Below are 16,902 nucleotides of genomic sequence, written 5' to 3' on the forward strand. Positions count from 1 at the left end.
GCGCTTTAATGAAGCTGTATTATCAGAATGGGGAATGTGCTAGTTCTGCGTTACGATCCTATCGCCATAGGAAGAGTATTCGAACGGGTAAAGGTCCGTTGACACATTCAGCTGTGGCGAGAATGATTTCGAAGTTCGAAGCCATGGGATGTTTAGACGATAGACACTGTAGTGGCCGACTGAGCACAAGGCGTAATGCTGCTGAGACAGTTCAAGGAAGAAATGGAGACAGTAGCGGGTTCGTGTATGCACGGGGAAGTCAGTGCTCGTGCAATCGCACGTCGCACAGGCATTCAATACTCTACTGTTTCGTTGGCACTTAGGCGTACCCTCCGATGCTATCCGTACAAAATCCATCGGCATCATGAACTGTTACCTGGCGATTTAGTGAAGCGGAGGGCATTTGCGGTGTGGGCGTTTCAAAAGATGGCGGAAGATGACGATTGGTTGAGTAACGTGTTGTGTGCCGACGAAACTTATTTCACGCTCCGGGGGTCTGTAAACGCCGACAACCGCAGAATTTGGGCTACCGAAAATCCTAGAATTGTCGTGGAAACTCAATCGCACGACGAGCTAGTCACGGTATGGGTTGGATTTACCACATCTAAAGTTGTCGGGCCTTCAACATTCGAAGAAATTCGTGACTCTGGTTTTGTAACTGCTGTCGTGACGGGTGAGAGGTACACCGATATGTTACAGAATAGCATCACCCCCAGCCTGGCTGATAAACACATGCTGCAACGTACGATGTTTATGCAGGATGGCGCTCCACCCCATATTGCTAGACGCGTGAAAGATCTCTTACGGGCGTCGCTTGGTGATGATCGCGTGCTCAGCCTCCACTTTTGTCATGCTTGGCCTCCCAGGTCCTCAGACCTCAGTTCGTGCGATTATTGGCTTTGGATTATGAAACTTCCTGGCAGATTGAAACTGTGTGCCCGAATGAGACTCGAACTCGGGACCTTTGCCTTTTGCGGGCAAGTGCTTTACCATCTGAGCTACCGAAGCACGACTCACGCCCGGTACCCACAGCTTTACTTCTGCCAGTATCTCGTCTCCTGCCTTCCAAACTTTACAGACGCTCTCCTGCGAAACTTGCAGAACTAGCACTCCTGAAAGAAAGGATAATGCGGACACATGGCTTAGCCACAGCCTGGGTGATGTTTCCAGAATGAGATTTTCACTCTGCAGCGGAGTGTGCGCTGACATGAAACTCCCTGGCAGATTAAAACTGTGTGCCCGACCGAGACTCGAACTCGGGACTTTCGCCTTTCGCGAGCAAGTGCTCTACCATCTGAGCTACCGAAGCACGACTCACGCCCGGTACCCACAGCTCTACTTCAGCCAGTATTTCGTCTCCTACCTTCCAAGTTCGAGCCTCGGTCGGGCACAAAGTTTTAACCTGCCACGGTTTCATATCAGCACACAGCTGCGCTGCGGAGTGAAAATCTCAATCTGGAAACATCCCCCAGGCTGTGGCTAAGCCATGTCTCCGCATTATCCTTTCCTTCAGGAGTGCTAGTTCTGCAAGTTTCGCAGGAGAGCTTCTTTAAAGTTTGGAAGGTAGGAGACGAGATACTGGCAGAAGTAAAGCTGTGGGTACCGGGTGTGAGTCGCGCTTCGGTAGCTGAGATGGTAGAGCACTTGCCCATGAAATGCAAAGGTCCCGAGTTCGAGTCTCGGTCGGGCACACTGTTTTAATCTGCCAGGAAGTTTCATATCAGCGCACACTCCGCTGCAGAGTGAAAATCTCATTCTGGAAACATCACCCAGGCTGTGGCTAAGACATTTCTCCGCATTATCCTTTCTTCCAGGAGTGCTAGTTCTGCAAGTTTCGCAGGAGAGCTTCTGTAAAGTTTGGAAGGTAGGAGACGAGATACTGGCAGAAGTAAAGCTGTGGGTACCCGGTGTGAGTCGCGCTTCGGTAGCTCAGATGGTAGAGCACTTGCCCGCTAATGGCAAAGGTCTCGAGTTCGAGTCTCGGTCGGGCACACAGTTTTAATCTGCCAGGAAGTTTCATATCACCGCACACTCCGCTGCAGAGTGAAAATCTCATTCTGGAAACATCACCCAGGCTGTGGCTAAGTCATGTCTCCGCATTATCCTTTCTTTCAGAAGTGCTAGTTCTGCAAGTTTCGCAGGAGAGCTTCTTTAAAGTTTGGAAGGTAGGAGACGAGATACTGGCAGAAGTAAAGCTGTGGGTACCGGGTGTGAGTCGTGCTTCGGTAGCTCAGATGGTAGAGCACTTGCCCGCTAAAGGCAAAGGTCTCGAGTTCGAGTCTCGGTCGGGCACACAGTTTTAATCTGCCAGGAAGTTTCATATCAGCGCACACTCCGCAGCAGAGTGAAAATCTCATTCTGGAAACATCACCCAGGCTGTGGCTAAGACATGTCTCCGCATTATCCTTTCTTTTAGGAGTGCTATTTCTGCAAGTTTCGCAGGAGAGCTTCTGTAAAGTTTGGAAGGTAGGAGACGAGATACTGGCCGAAGTAAAGCTGTGGGTACCGGGTGTGAGTCGCGCTTCGGTAGCTCAGATGGTAGAGCACTTGCCCGTGAAATGCAAAGGTCCCGAGTTCGAGTCTCAATCGGGCACACTGTTTTAATCTGCCAGGAAGTTTCATATCAGCGCACACTCCGCTGCAGAGTGAAAATCTCATTCTGGAAACATCACCCAGGCTGTGGCTAAGCCATGTCTCCTCATTATCCTTTCTTTCAGGAGTGTTAGTTCTGCAAGTTTCGCAGGAGAGCTTCTGTAAAGTTTGGAACGTAGGAGACGCGACACTGGATGAAATAAAGCTGCTGGTACCGGGTGTGAGACGTGCTTCGGTAGCTCAGATGGTAGAGCACTTGCCCGTGAAATGCAAAGGTTACGAGTTCGAGTCGCGGTAGGGCACACTGTTTTAATCTGCCAGGAAGTTTCATATCAGCGCACACTCCGCTGCAGAGTGAAAATCTCATTCTGGAAACATCACCCAGGCTGTGGCTAAGTCATGTCTCCGCATTATCCTTTCTTTCAGAAGTGCTAGTTCTGCAAGTTTCGCAGGAGAGCTTCTTTAAAGTTTGGAAGGTAGGAGACGAGATACTGGCAGAAGTAAAGCTGTGGGTACCGGGTGTGAGTCGTGCTTCGGTAGCTCAGATGGTAGAGCACTTGCCCGCTAAAGGCAAAGGTCTCGAGTTCGAGTCTCGGTCGGGCACACAGTTTTAATCTGCCAGGAAGTTTCATATCAGCGCACACTCCGCAGCAGAGTGAAAATCTCATTCTGGAAACATCACCCAGGCTGTGGCTAAGACATGTCTCCGCATTATCCTTTCTTTCAGGAGTGCTATTTCTACAAGTTTCGCAGGAGAGCTTCTGTAAAGTTTGGAAGGTAGGAGACGAGATACTCGCCGAAGTAAAGCTGTGGGTACCGAGCGTGAGTCGTGCTTCGATAGCTCAAATGGTAGAGCACTTGCCCGCGAAAGGCAAAGGTCCCGAGTTCGAGTCTCGGTCGGGCACACAGTTTTAATGTGCCAGGAAGTTTCATATCAGCGCACACTCCGCTGCAGAGTGAAAATCTCATTCTGGAAACATCCCCCAGGATGTGGCTAAGCCATGTCTCCGCATTATCCTTTCTTTCAGGAGTGCTATTTCTGCAAGTTTCGCAGGAGAGCTTCTGTAAAATTTGGAAGGTAGGAGACGAGATACTGGCCGAAGTAAAGCTGTGGGTACCGAGCGTGAGTCGTGCTTCGATAGCTCAAATGGTAGAGCACTTGCCCGCGAAAGGCAAAGGTCCCGAGTTCGAGTCTCGGTCGGGCACACAGTTTTAATGTGCCAGGAAGTTTCATATCAGCGCACACTCCGCTGCAGAGTGAAAATCTCATTTTGGATTTGGGTTACCTGAAGTCGCAAGTGTATCGTGATCGACCGACATCTCTAGGGATGCTGAAAGACAACATCCGACGCCAATGCCTCACCGTGAATACTTACTATCTTCGAAATGTGTCACGAGTTCAGTTAATAGTAAAGTTGTAACAAATAAAAACGTCGTGTCTGATGCGTCTGTTTTAACGCATGAACGGTGAAAATGTAGTAAGCGATAAACTTTTTTCCTTCATTTTGTGGGAGTTTTAAGCGAGAAAAAGTTCCGTAAAGATCTGAAAATGTGTGTAAAATCTGTTGCAACTCACCAAGTACTCTCATTCTCAAATACCGGATGTATAAAGTCCGGGTATTCGCGCGTCGTGAGCTACACTAATTTTTCCCCCACACCCATACACCTTTCATACGTAGGTGGTCCTTACCCCGACAGAGATTCTTTCCATAGAGTAAGTAGTATGTGCACCAAGTTCGTCAGATATCAGTCCAGTAGTTTAGAAAACATACTAACATATATTCGTATGTACATCAATTTTTATAATAGATATGGACTACCTGTCTTTCCCTAAAGCTTAGTACTGTGTTTGCTAATTTCAAATATCTTATATCGTTTCACACTGTTGAGCGTTTCTTCTAGATCGAAAGATCCTACTAAGCAGTCCAATTTTTTCTTAAGTCTCATTTCCAGTATCACGCGTAACGTCAGAGCAGCCCCTGTGGTGTCTTCATCTTTCCTAAAGCCAAACTGAGCGTTATGTAACAGAGCCTCAATTTCCTTTTCTATATTTCCTTGTTTTAGTTTTATCAGCAACCTGGAGGCATGTGCTGCTAAGCTGACTGTGCGATCGTTCCCGCATTTATCTGCTCTTGCGACCTTCATGATTATGAGGATGCTATGTTTCCGGAATATTTTGCCAATTACAGTCCGCATATCCCATGGATACTAACTGTGTATGTTTAATTTAGCGTTTCCCGTTGCCGTCTGCGTCCTCATGCCGTTGATCATTGATGATTCTTCAGCTAAGCAAGATGTTGCTCTTTAATTCTGCTCGCTCCTTCTTTTGGCAGAAGGAGCGTCACACTTTTTTCTGGTAGCTTTACACCGCTTTGTTGGTAATTTTAATTCAAAATTCATGCAGGGGCTGGGCTGAAACGCGTGACAAAGGACACTTTGTTTACTTGTCAGAGATATTCCCCTTTTTATTTACTCGAATCTGGAGCCTCTGCCTTTCGCGGGCACATGCTCTACCTATTTGTTTTTGTCGTGAGATAATACCTGCATCAGCTGGCTTCCTTCAGCTATATTTTCCTTAATTAACTAAATTAGTTATCTTTAAAATTAAACAAAAACTTCTTTTTTTTTAAACCAAAGTCAGAATTTTATTAAATACTAGTATTTTGATTCAAAAGTTACTTTCTCTCTTTTCTCCATTCTTTTTTTTTTTTAAGTTTTCTCGTCGGAGGCTGACTTCATTCTTCCGATCAAATGAATTGATTGGGCTTTCACAAATTAAAATCTTCTGTAACGATAGATGGATAATAAATGAATTAATGACGAATGCGATGGAATCCATTGCATAGAATAAGGTATTTATGGACGTGTGGCTTCATTTACGTGATCGTGCATTATATAGGTTATACTTTTTGTCGTTTTAGCAACGAAATATATTAGAAATTCAAATTGAAACATTTTTGTATTCTATGACGTTAAGTCCATCGTCCAGTAATTATGGAAGGAAATGAACTCATTGCTCTTGGCAAAGTTATACTAAATTCTCATTCTTCTTTTTGTGAAAACTTCTTTTTGTGGAAACATAACCACAAAACCTCCGAAATCTTACGTGGTGTTTGGAATGTTTAGCATCACGATAGTGATCCTCTATGATGTAATTTATATATTCCGGGTGTGTTGGCTCTTCCTTTGTGATCACATGAAAAGAAACAGACCTACCATCAAGGTGTAACTGTTACATTTTGTAATACGGTACAATTTCCAGTTGGGTTTTATAATTTCTTCGACAATTATCTGTGTCACAGATACATAAATCGTGAGTGCTGCCTAGACAATGATGTCTAGCTTACCATATGCTGAAACAGGCCTCATATCGTCTTAATGATACACCTTCCACTGCTCTCCCCATCTACCAACCCCCATTCTTCCAACAATGAAATTCTCTATAAAAGTCATCCTTACTATCAGAAATAACTAGTTTTGCTCTGTCTTCCTCAAATTAGCTTCACCTCCTTATTTGCCTTTCTACCCTCCCCTTCCCTCAGTGTTTCTGTTCCATATCCAATGCCTCTGCTGAAACTCCATCTTACACTAACACCCCCAAATAATAAATCATTAACTCCAACAGTCCACTCCACGCAGCACCAGTTACCTCTCCTATACCAAACACATACTCTACCTTACCTACAGAATACGTCAGTACGTTCGAAGGCATGTTTAGTGTTACCACAAGTGGAATGGATAAAGGAAGAGGAACAGACTGAAATAAGAGTGACCGTGACTGTCACGAAAGAACAGAATATAAATAGAGAACTCTGCCGAGGACGACTAGGGTAACGTTTTGGGGGAGGGGGACTGACTACAATGAGCTATACAGACTGTAGGAGAGATAGCTATTACGATAAAAGGTGGACCATTAACTGTCTTTCGAAGGCGGAAGGAATTTAATTTCCCCAATATTTTGAGGAAGATTGTTCTAAAGTCTGGTTCTTGAAATAGAAAATTATTTCGAGAATATAGGCAGTGTTATGTGATAGTACAGAGAGAATTTCACTTTTTTCTGGATTGGATCTTTCTGCTGTGCTGTTCAGATAGTAGACTAATAGTCGAGGTCAAATAAGAGGGAATGCAGTGACCGAGAAGACACTATGTATGAAGTATGGTAGCCTCTACACTTATTGACACGTAGTCACGATAATTGTGCATAAGCTTGTTTACTATAGTCAAAAAAGCTTATGTCACAAATGTATCATACACAAGCATTCATCGCAAGTTCGAGCCTGCGTTAGCTTTCGTATGAAAATCCTTGAAGAATAGCGTGACAGTAGTCAAGTATGGGGGAGTATTAAAGTGTCAGTGCACTTCTTTTTAAGCTCGAAAGGATATACTGCAAGGGTTTTGTTTTGTACAGAAAACTGAAATTTTGGTAATATAATGGATGTCACGTGGAAATGTATAGCTTCAGAGGCATATGAATAATAATGGGCACCTTTCTGCCAAAGAGGTTGCGCTGCGAAACACTCTTAGTATTCCCTTTGCTAGTGAGTGCAGTGTAGTCTTGCAGAGAGAGAGAGAGAGAGAGAGAGAGAGAGAGAGAGAGGTGTAGTCAAGTTGTATTTTATGACGGAGTAAGATGTGTTTAGGCTGTGCTGTGTGCCGGCAATACTTTTCTTATACTATTTTTCATTTATGGAACGATATTTTGTAAATTCATTCAGAAGACTTCAAAAGGTGCTGTAAAAGCGCATTTTCCGAGACATCCTAGCATAGTAATTAATTTGGTCAGGGATTTAGAACTGGAGATTTTTGTGACAACGTAACAATGTGTGATTTACAGATTTTTCTTCAAAGATGGATAGCATACGTATCTGCAAGAAAGTAAAGAGGATTTGTCAGGTTTTTCCACTATTAATACAAAGTCAACTTGTAATATTTCAAGTGTTAAAATAATTTTTCTTGGTGATCTATGTTTTGTTAATGAAGTTCCTTTATTGTTTTTCATGAATCACCATTCGTCTCTTTATTTCAAGTTTCACGTATATAATTTTGCTTTCCTAAGTATGTCAGTAACAGAACATTAACTGACAATGATCATTGTAGTAATGAAATTTATAAACACAGAAGTTATGTGAATCTCTCTATAGTTTAAATCATACATTGCGCATCGCATTGCTAGTAGTTCGAATTTTTATTTTTATTAACTAGCATAGCAGCAGCAGCCGCGGTAGTTTGGAGATAGCAGCAGCACAGCATTTATTTATTGCGCGAACAGGTGGGCCATTTACAATTATTATTTAATCTCAGCACTGACATACTTTTCAGTCAGGGCAGTTTTGGTAGTTATTTATATTTCATATATTTCTCGCAGTCAGATTGCTTGTATTTTTGGTAATAGGATAGTTTTATTAAATTTTACAGAACAGTCTGTAATCTCGCAGTCAGTGTTAGGTTAATGTTGCATTTATGATCAGCTTTTGCATTGATAATCACTTTTCCAGAATTGCGAAATTACTTACAAACTTAAATAGGAGCTTAACTGTGTCTCTAATCACGTTCAACTTCACATTTCCACACAGACAAAATACCACTAAATATAATTTACAGTACCATACAGCTAAAACTGATCAGTAATTAGACAATTTCAATATTTCTTTTATATTTCTGTGGTGAGTGAAGTGACTCGGACACCTTCTACAAACTGCAGTTGTGTGTTCAGTACAGTCTTAACGATGGTCCAATTTCATTGTAGAAGAAAAAAAGGTTATTTCTGTGGGGTATAAAATTAATGGTGGAAGAGATTCGCTAAACGAAGAGTTAATAAGTCATTTGCGAGCGACTAATGTTGCTTACGTTTTAGGTGGGTTAAGTTTTAATTATGTTCTGCACCGACATTGATAGGACAAGTAAATCAACATTTACAGGCTGTATGGCTGTGTAAACATCTATTAGACTTACACTTGGATATAATTAACTGTCGTTAGCGTATAGGTGATATCTGCCGTGGGATACTTTAGTTGACACATCATTAACATATAACAAGAGTAATGGGCCCAATACTGAACCTTGTGGGACGATAATGTCAGATTAAGACATTACATTAAACAAACAAGATTTACATCACGACTGGGTACCCTCCAGTGTTTATGTCAAGGCCTAAGACCCAGACATCGTAGTATAGTCAACTGCACTTCTTTCGCTGCCAGCAGCTGACGAGCTCTCATAATCTGCCAGTAGCGCAGTGCTTGTGACGTGGGATGATAGCAGAGAAACAATTTGCAGCCTCTACTCTAGACTGATCCAGTGCGGTTGACGCCGAGACAATACTGGCCGGCGGTCTCCTATGGCATTCCGATCGCCAGCAGCCTTGCCTTCCATGTTTGACAGCGCGTCTGGCGCGATCAAACAGCACAGCCACTAATTAGCGAGCGCGCGCGCCGCCTCTGATTGGATATTCCGGCCGCTGCCACCGCCGCGGCGGCAGCAAACAACCGCGCGCTGGCGCCAGTAGGGGTACACACGCCAGCAGGTTGTCGGCCTTTGTGGCGGGAGCCAGAATTCACCGAGACCAGTAGCGGCTGTTGTATAAGAGGACAAGAGCTCGTGAACACCCAACCTTTTGACGCCCTTCTCATTCATTGGTTATTTTCCTTTGAATGCTGTTAAACGTAATGCAGATGCGGTAATCTGAAATACATAGCACTAAGTCTACCTCACAATGCTACAAGGGCTGTTCTAAAAGTAAGGTCCGATTGGTCGCGAAATGGAAACCACAGCGAAAATCGAAAATTTTATATTCGCAACAGTTAGCCACACCTTCCAGCTACCTCTCCAAATAGCCGCCACCCCGATGCAGACTTTTGTCATAGCGTTGCACAAACTTTCTAGTATCGTCGTCATAGAAAGCAGCCGCGTGTTCTTTCTGATAATTCTCTACGCTGGTCTGCCTTTCGTTATTTGTGCCAAAGTGTTATCTTTGTAGCCAGTGCGGTTCATGTGAGCAGATGAATGTCGCAGGAGCCAATTAAGGACTGTATTGCGAGTGATCAAACACTTCCCATCGAAAACGCTGCAGGAGCATCCTTATTGCATCTGCGGAATGCGGCTGAGAATTGTCTTGAGGAAAGAAATGCATGACATTTATGTTATGTGGGCTGCATAGCTTCAGGAGAAATCTCTCAGCAGGTCCACATACTTGGCAGGAGACACTGTTGTTTTAGGAATTTATGCGTAATCACTTTGCTTCCTGAAGATGTCAATGATCGACAGGCACACTAAAGACACTGCCCAACACATCTGTGCATTGTTCCATCGGATTTTCACAGTGGTTTCAATTTCGCGCCAAATCGGACCTTGCGTTCCGAATACGCCTAGTACGTTGCTACACCTCGAGTCTCCGTGAAACTTGGCATCAGGGTCACGAGCACACCTTCAGTTCTGCACTTTTTAAGGTCCTTTTGCGCATGCGCAGCTGGCGTGACATATTTTCCTTATGGGCCATACATGTATGGATTTGATAAAAAAACGTGCATGGTTCACAGTGTGGTCAGCTACTCCTACAAGTTTACATCAATGCCACCAGGCGGTAGCACGCTGCAGCAGAATTTTAACCCTGTTCGCTTCACATGAATCCCTCTAGAGAGTAGGACTCTATATAGTAATATTAGATCTGACATCAATATATATTATAGTTATACGGACAAAAACGTATTTTGTGGGATTTTGAATGACATATAAAATACTAAGTTTTGGATTTTGTTATATAGAAATCCATTTGAGGCACTGAGAGTCATAAATTACATCATCGTCGACTGTGAGACTAGCATTTACTCAACCTTTGTTAACTGTTGATCTTTTGGTAGGTCAGGTTTATCTGTACTGTAGGCCCACATTGTATGCATGAACCCTAAACAAAAGCTGTTGCACTGGTTTCTTTGATGTTCAGTTAAATGTGGGATCGGCGACAGTGTGTTTTTAGCCCTTATGGTTCTCAGCGCCTCATTTCATGTTGATGGACAGTACTACATGAATTTGATCATTTTCACAAATGGCAGTTTGTGCTTAGAACTGGTTGTTTACTGTGTTGGAATCTGCTTTCGTGTGTAATGTCAATATGAACTCTGTCTCATCTGTTTTAAGTGTTAACAGAAAAGAAAACTACCAGGAAAAGTTATCCACAAAGGAATTACAGCTTTCCAGACCAGATCCATTGACTGAGAAAATGGCGAATTTAAATAAGTGTGACTACAGCGAAGAAAGAAGTATATAATAGGCGTATGTTGTTGTGTGGGTGCAACATAAGTGTGTCTGATTTTCAGCTCGCAAGTTAATTCGTTAACTAATACATGTGTTAGGAATCTTGTACATTTGTGCGGAAAAATAGAAAAGAACGGAAAATGCCAGTGACACAAAAATGCGAAACGGAGAGTAACGAAAGCTTATACGTTATTTCATTCTTGCCCTAAACTGTACTTAAATATGTACAAAATAACGAAATTACCCAAACACAATACTTACATTTTTCAGACAAGTTACGCATATTATTATTATTATTATTGTTATTGATCGTGGCAGTAGCTGTGTAAATATGTTGACGAGCGTAACTATTATACAGGAGGTGATATTAATTTCACACTTTCATATTTATCTGAATCTAAAACTTCACGAACACCCAGAATCTATGAAACATCCTGGCAGATTGAGACTGTGTGCCGGACCGAGACTCGGAATCTACGAGGTGCATTCAAGTTGGAAGGCCTCCGATTTTTTTCTCCAGACTGGAAAGAGATAGAAACATGCGCATTGTTTTAAAATGAGGCCGCGTTTATTGTCAATACGTCCCAGAGATGGCAGCACAGTTCAGCAGATGGAATTTTACCGCCAGCGGCGAGAATGAGAACTGTTTTAAATACTTAAAATGGCGACGTTTTCCTTACTTGAACAGCGTGCAATCTTTCGTTTTCTGAATTTGCGTGGTGTGAAACCAATTGAAATTCATCGACAGTTGAAGGAGACATGTGGTGATGGAGTTATGGATGTGTCGAAAGTGCGTTCGTGGGTGCGAAAGTTCAATGAAGGTAGAACATCGTGTGACAACAAACCGAAACATCCTTGGGATCGCACAAGCCGGTCTGACGACACGATCGAGAAAGTGGAGAGATTGTTTTGGGGGATCGCCAAATGACTGTTGAACAGATCGCCTCCAGAGTTGGCATTTCTGTGGGTTCTGTGCACACAATCCTGCATGACGACCTGAAAATGCGAAAAGTGTCATCCGGGTGGGTGCCACGAATGCTGACGGACGACCACATGGCTGCCCGTGTGGCATGTTGCCAAGCAATGTTGACGCGCAATGACAGCACAAATGGGACTTTCTTTTCGTCGGTTGTGACAATGGATGAGACATGGATGCCATTTTTCAATCCAGAAACAAAGCGCCAGTCAGCTCAATGGAAGCACACAGATTCACCGTCACCAAAAAAAATTCGGGTAACCGCCAGTGCTGAAAAAATGATGGTGTCCATGTTCTGGGACAGCGAGGGCGTAATCCTTACCCATTGCGTTCCAAAGGGCACTACGGTAACAGGTGCATCCTACGAAAATGTTTCGAAGAACAAATTCCTTCCTGCACTGCAACAAAAACGTCCAGGAAGGGCTGCGCGTGTGCTGTTTCACCGAGACAATGCACCCGCACATCGAGCTAACGTTACGCAACAGTTTCTTCGTGATAACAACTTTGAAGTGATTCCTCATGCTCGCTACTCACCTGACCTGGCTCCTAGTGACTTTTGGCTTTTTCCAACAATGAAAGACACTCTCCGTGGCCGCACACTCACCAGCTGTGCTGCTATTGCCTCAGCGATTTGGCAGTGGTCAAAGCAGAGTGCTAAAGAAGCCTTCGCCGCTGCCATGGAATCGTGGCGTCAGCGTTGTGAAAAATGTGTACGTGTGCAGGGCGATTACGTCGAGAAGTAACGCCAGTTTCATCGATTTCGGGTGAGTAGTTAATTAGGAAAAAAATCGGAGGCGTTAGAACCTGAATGCACCTCGTATGCTAACGAGCTGCTACTGGCCGAGGTTGATGTCTTGCGATAGTGGGCAACACTTTCGAGACGGCGTATGACAAGCGGAAGATGATATCAAAAACTTCTTCACGTTCAGTGAATGGGAAAGAATTATCATTATCCGTTACATAATTAGTACTTTGCTTGTCTAGATTAGAGTGGCCATAAACATATACTGTTAGCAGCCCCAAGAAGAAGACACACTGTTTTTGAGCTCCATATTGTACGTTGTTTCTGGGGGTTGTATTGAAGATACAGTGTTCAGCCTTGGTACACTAATGTAAAAGGTATTGAAAACCAGCAATGCAATTTGCACTTTAATTTTCTTATATATGTGCCTGCGAGCCGACATAACGCATTTCCATCGTGTCCGAGTAATACCGGGATGTCAGGTAAATTAGCTTCAATATGTTACGTCCGAAAACTTCACGTAAAATTTAAACCTCCATTTCGTGTTGATTTTATCAAAGCTCGCACGTGTATAGTCATATGTTATGTATTTACGTACAATGAGTTCTGCAGAGAACATATTTTCTACTATAACATCAGTTGTGCCTCCTGCAATTTGAGCAGTAGTATCTCTTTCAGGCGATCGTTCACCACAATTTTCATTGTATATCAGCGTGGACAAACCTGTACTTTTGAGAATTTTCGGAAGATGCTAGTAAACTGACGATTTTAATTTGTGGTTTCTATAGCTATTTTCAAGTTACATATTGTGTTACGTTTGGAGTTCTGTTTTAACACGAGCGTATATCGTCTGTATTTATCAATTAGTACAACAAGTATAATACCATGTTTTACTGTTGCCTCAATAGAAATATCGCTTTGTTTAGTAATTATTTCACTTCTCAAAAAATGATTCAAATGGCTCTGAGCACTATAAGACTTAACTTCTGAGGTCATCATTCCCCAGAACTTAGAACTACTTAAACCCAACTAACCTAAGGACATCACACACATCCATGCCCGAGGCAGGATTCGAACCTGCGACCATAGCTGTCGCACTTCACTTCTCAAATTAAATTAGCATATACATGGAGCTCATTGTAACTGAAGACATCGAAACACCTCGAAAACTACACATCGGTTCAAAACAATCTGCGTTTCTAATTTGTTTGTCGATGGGGACATCCAGCGATACCATACCTGACCCGCCACCTCATCCTTTGACGGGGTGCAGCATTGAAATCTTCAACGGGAATCCGCGTCTATTTTTTTTTTGTTGATCACGATTCTACGACAAAATGTACATACCTTTTGTCTGAAGCAATTTCTTCGTTTCGCCACAGATGGTGCTGTAAATGGGTATGCAGTAGTAATTTACGAAATGCTTCTCAATGGTCCTTGAATGTCCAATGGCACGTGGGACCCCACCTCCATTCTGCGAGGCTAGCAGGTGTAAGTACTCCATAACGTCTACTTGGAAACCCCATTCGCAACGTTGTATGCCTCAAGAATATCAAACAAGGGACTACCCTACGCGCCACTGTAGCCAAGGCTCGAGGCGAACGCTACTCTGCTTTCCAGTAAGGGAATGTGTTTGAGTGTAATAACGCCAACTTCGATACACTTAATGATCCTTTTTCAAATCACCGTACACTTGAGAGAAGCATATTTTGCAGGAATGTCAACACAGGCGTTACTGATGCTATTAACCATGTCTTCACGGCGTGTTGGCACTTGCTGGTACACCTTATCTTTTAAATGTCTCCACAGGAGCCGGCCGCGGTGGTCTCGCGGTTCTAGGCTCTCAGTCCGAAACCGCGCGACTGCTACGGTCGCAGGTTCGAATCCTGCCTCGGGCATGGATGTGTGTGATGTCCTTAGGTTAGTTAGGTTTAAGTAGTTCTAAGTTCTAGGGGACTGATGACCACAGATGTTAAGTCCCATAGTGCTCAGAGCCATTTGAACAATTTTTCTCCACAGAAAGAAATCTGGTGACCTAGCGGACCAGTTAATAGCACCACCTCTGCCGATCAACTGACCAATGTAAACACAGTCTAATACCTCCCGTGCTTCAGTTGCTTGATGCGGCGGCCAGTTGTCACGCTGAAACCACATACGTTGGCGAACGTCCAGGGCAACACGCTGCAAATAGTACCGGTGGCCCCTGCTCCAAAAAGTTTGATATTTGCTTTCATTCCACGTGTCGTCGATAAAATACGGATCTATGAGTTCGTTCCCCATGATGCCACACCATACGTTAACCGACCAAGGACGTTGCTGGTCAACTTGCCGTAACTAGTAATCGATGTTATGCCGGTTAACGCTACCATGATTTGTGAACGTAGACTCATTGAGAAATAGCAAAGAATGTGGGGTCATTTTCTTTTGTTTACGTGCCCATTCATAAATAAACGGTACCCGGTTATGGAAATCGGCGCCATGAAGTTTGCGATGGAGTGGGACGTGTTCTGGGTGATAGGTATGACGATACAGTATTGTGACAACACTACCTACGGACATACCGGAATCGTAGTGTTATTGCCGGGTGCTTATCCGTGCGTTGTGGTATACTGCCACTGGTACAGCTGTTTCATTAGCTTTTACTGTAACACGTTTGCTTCGTTTCACTTTGCCGGTCTGCACGCTGCCGAAGACATAAAGGCGTTGACAACCTTGTAAAAGAACGAACAGAGAGAGCTTTATCTGGAAAACGCCTAGCATACAAGGCAACATTTCTACTATATTCTCCGTAAATCAGGATCATTTCAATTTTTTTCGTCTATGGCTGTAACATTCATAGTTCATGAGCACGTTGTTCTCTAGATGATAAGTAGGTGTGCAGGCAATTAACTCTGCGGAAGTACTGCAATGTACGTTAGCTCCGCCCGTTATGTACCGCCTGTTATGATACGTCGTAGTTCGCTACATGGCCACGGTGGCATGATATGTCGGTGGAATAAAACATTGCGAATGGGGTTCCCAATTACACGAAATGAAATACTGGTTTGTCCTGCGTTCGCAACGCGAAGGTGGGGTTCCACATCCATTGGATATTCAAGGGCCATTGAGTAGCATGTAACTTACGATTGTGTACTCTTTTCTATTTCTCCGAATACAGTGCCACCTGTGGCGAAACAGACAAAATGCTGAAGACGAAAGGTATGTAGATTTTGCCGCAGATTAGTAATCTGCAATAAAAAACAGCAGCTACCGTTGAACATTTCAAAGTTGCCCCCCCCCCCCCCGCCACTCACGCACGGAGTGGGGGGGGGGGGGGGGTTGAGTGCGGTATCGTTGGATGTCCCCCTCTGAGACAAACAAATTGAACAAACTTTTTTTGATCCGATGTGTAGTTTTCGAGATATTTCAATATCTTCAGTTAAAAACAGCTGTAGAAATAACACCACTGGTCAGAATGACATCAAATTGCACCGGAATATTATCGGAGAAGGGGGAAAACGTATGGCAGAAGAAAAATAAATAGTTACAAAATGTAGCAATACATGGCGCTGTAGTCATCACAATTTAATAGTCATCAACTACAAATGACAAATGAATCATACAACAATGCCTAAGGTATACGTTTGGCTTAAACAAACCGTACTATTCAGTGAGCATGGGTGTACAGGTGTGATACTGTTAGTTACGTAAGCCCATCCACCACGCAAGGTCATATCACATCGGGTGGGAGAAATCGGTTTTTCATTGTCCTGAGGCCAAAAAACGCATAAAAAGCATCAATCACAATCGTCTTTAATTGTCCTGAGGGCAAAACCCGTATAAAAAACATCAATAAAAAAACAAATCGCATTATTAATTTCCGTGTGACTGGAGCAAAACATGTTCAGCATGCTGTCCACCGTTTTCTGCAATAACTTGAAATCGAGAAACAGCATGTACCACAATTGATCGAGATGTTTCCGGAGTCGCGTTGAGTATGTCTTGCGCAATACGTACATTCAGTGCAGCTAAGTTTGCAATCGAAATACTGAACACATCTTTCAGACAGCAGGGGACTGATGACCACAGCAGTTAAGTCCAATAGTGCTCAGAGCCATTTGAACCAACCATTTTTTCAGACAGCCCCACAGCCAGAAGTCACACGGATTAAGATCAGGTGATCGGGACGGCCAGGCTGTGGGGAAATGGCGGCTGATAATTCTAGCATTTCCGAAATGGCGCTTCACCAGTTACTTAACTGGATTTGCAATGTGCGGAGGTGCGCCATCTTGCATAAAAATGATCCCATCCACACATCAACGTTGTTGGAGAGCTGGGATGACGTGGTTGCCCAAAAGACACT

The sequence above is a fragment of the Schistocerca americana genome, chromosome 3, assembly GCF_021461395.2.
Source record: "Schistocerca americana isolate TAMUIC-IGC-003095 chromosome 3, iqSchAmer2.1, whole genome shotgun sequence".
Taxonomy (NCBI): domain Eukaryota; kingdom Metazoa; phylum Arthropoda; class Insecta; order Orthoptera; family Acrididae; genus Schistocerca; species Schistocerca americana.